Source organism: Carlito syrichta, unplaced genomic scaffold, assembly GCF_000164805.1.
Source record: "Carlito syrichta isolate Samal-C Ts95f unplaced genomic scaffold, Tarsius_syrichta-2.0.1 Scaffold312197, whole genome shotgun sequence".
In the NCBI taxonomy this organism is placed as follows: Eukaryota; Metazoa; Chordata; class Mammalia; order Primates; family Tarsiidae; genus Carlito; species Carlito syrichta.
In genome coordinates this window covers 290,988-293,836 of record NW_007256293.1, presented here as the reverse complement: position 1 = coordinate 293,836, position 2,849 = coordinate 290,988, and positions in this window count along the sequence as shown.

The window sequence follows — 2,849 nt, the reverse complement described above, 5'->3', positions numbered from 1 at the left end:
AAACATACTCGGTGATCCATCACAGAAACGAAGAACTGAGTACCACACGTTCTCACTCATAAGTGGATCCTGAACATTTATCACAATTTCTATAAGAAAGGGATTGGTCATAGTGAGACACTGCCGGGGGTGGGAGTAGGGGGAGGCCTATAAAATCAATAAGGGCTCCTGATCCTAATCCAGATCAAGTGAAAGGCATAGGAGGCCTAAACATCACCTGTACCCAGATTTGTATCCCACATCTTTAAAATAAAATTTTAAAATATATATTTTTTAAAAAGAAAGAAAGAAAACAGGCTTATAGAGGTCATGCATTCTGGTCAATGCCACACAGCTATGGAGTGGAAGACATAGGCCTCAAACTCATCTCTATCTGCACAAAGACTCAAGGGATATTAAGAAAATGTCTGTCTTATGTCTTCTTACTAATTTAGTCTGCTGTTATGCATAGTCAGATTGCACCTAGTTCAGTGGGAAGAAAACTCTGCCTCCCACTTGGAGAAGTTAATTGCCTGTGGAGAAAATTTAAAATGTTGAAGTGTTGAAGGTTGTTTCATACCCTCATTAAGTTTGCACAAAATTCACAATCAGTGTGAAGATTTACTTGATTCAGTGCTTTTATCAAGCACTATAGAAAATAGATAAACGGCCATTGCTTTGTTAAACTCTGGTGTGTCCTGTGGCTCTTTGAGTGATGGCCGCCCTGTTTCCTACCTTTGGCCTCTGCCCTGCCTTGGGGAAGTAAATCTTCTCTCTCTCTGTCTCTCTCTCAAATTTACTTTCGGAATAAACTGTATCCCCCCCCAAAAAGAAAATAGAAAAATAAGTAATATAAGTGATTAGTTATGGAATTTATGGCTTTCTTGACAAGAGGAAGTACACACAAATAATACCAATGCAAGGCAACACTTAGTAAAAGTCAAAAATGGAAAGGACACTTCTGGGCAGAGAAAAGAGGCAAGGAGGGAAAGAGGATTCTGAAGGCTTGAATGTTTCCAGAGCTTTGGGATTGGCCCCTAATGGATAGCAAAGGAGGGGAATTATTCTGGGTATATAAGGATTTTCATGGATTGGAAAGACAGTAAATGGTGAAGCACCTCTTTCGTCAAGTGGAGAAGTAGCGAGCAGCAAAGTTGAAGAAGATATTTTAAAGGCTATTTTAGGAAGTTCTGAGTGTATTCGTGTGCAGTGATAGAGCTTGAATGAGGGTCTGAAAAGAGCAGAGCTATGCTTTAAGGGAATTCACCAGTTAGTGTGCATGAAGGGAGGCCAGGTCAAGGGGCCTAAGAAAGAAATGTGTTCAAGGAGTCAAGCAGTCAACATTGAACGTTTGGGATTTGCCCCTCAGCCTAAGTGAGCTGATGAATACAAATTTGGAAGTTAAACTTATAGCTGACTTTTTGAGGTTTTAGAAGCGGTGGGAAACAAAATGGAAAACAAAAAGGCAAAGATGAAAGAGAAAACTACTTGAAATGCTTTCATTCAGCATGTGAGAAGAAAAAGTTGTGTCCATGAAGGAAAAAAGAACTGGTTTTTAAATAGTTGTTTAAAGCCTAGGATTCTACATTCTAATGGTTAAAGCAAAGGATTGTATTGAGAAATAAAGGCAATTATTGTTGTAAAGAACAACACAAAGCTATTTAAAAAAAGAAGATTAAAGACTGGATTCCATCCTTGGGACCGATATCCTTTGAGGGAATATTTACAGTGGCAAAATCCATGTTTTACATAGCCAAATCCATATTTTTAGACACTAAACACTGAATGGAGAAAAGAAAAGAAGGACTTTCTATAGAAAGAGCCAATCCAGCAAATTTGATTCACTAATTAGACATATTTGCAAGACCTGAACTATTGGGCCAGAGTTACATTTTGATAAAATCAAATAAATGATTTCCAAGCCTTTTTTTTTTTTCATTAAACCATGTATGCACAGCCGAAGAGTTCAAGTCCAACTCAATCAGATTTGAAATCATAAAAATGCTTATTGGTTGAGAAATTAGATGCAAACTTGTGGTCTTTCAAAACAGGAACAAAAGAATACTTAAATCAAAAGAGTTCCTCAAATGGCCCTTTTTAATGATGTATCACAGAAACGAGTGAGCCAGTTTTCCAAAGTGAAAATAAAGGTGGAAAGAAATTTGCTTGGAGGGGTGGATGTCGCAGGAAGTCCAACACAGGTATGATGAAAGTCACGGAGGGGGAAGATAAAGAGGATAATAAACACTTAGTGTTTATTGTAGAACATAAAAGTATAGCATTTATTTTAGAAAGCAAAAAGCATTTTTAAGGAAGCATTTTTGCTCATTTGAAGTGCAAAGTCCAGAGGAAATTATAGAAAACTGGGGAAATTGCCGGCAGCTGCCATCTGTGGTCTTTGGCGGGCATCGTCGACCCTCTATTAAGGAGTACCCAAATGTCAACAAGGAGAAGCAGCATGTCAACGTTTCTTGTCCTTTTAAGGACGTCAGAGGGAGTTTGCAAGCACCAAGGCTTAAGCCTCTAAAATAGACTTGTGAAGTCTATCCAAAAAATTCACAGTGTAAAACGAACAGTTAAGTGAGGCATCAATAAAAAGCACTGAACTCCAAAGTGGTAATCCCTCTATGGTCTGAAGATTGGAACCAAGCATCTTCCTGTTACAAGGGTCCCACCCCACCCACATGTGACTGACTCTTCACCTGTTTGTGCCTCCCAGAAACACAGAATCACAGCACTGAGTGAACAAACACACACACACACCCACGCACACACACACACACGTACACACATTATTTTTATAAGTGATAAGTTTGCCTGATATGTTATGTATATAAAGAAAATTAATCTTTTGGTGAATGAGCATTCAT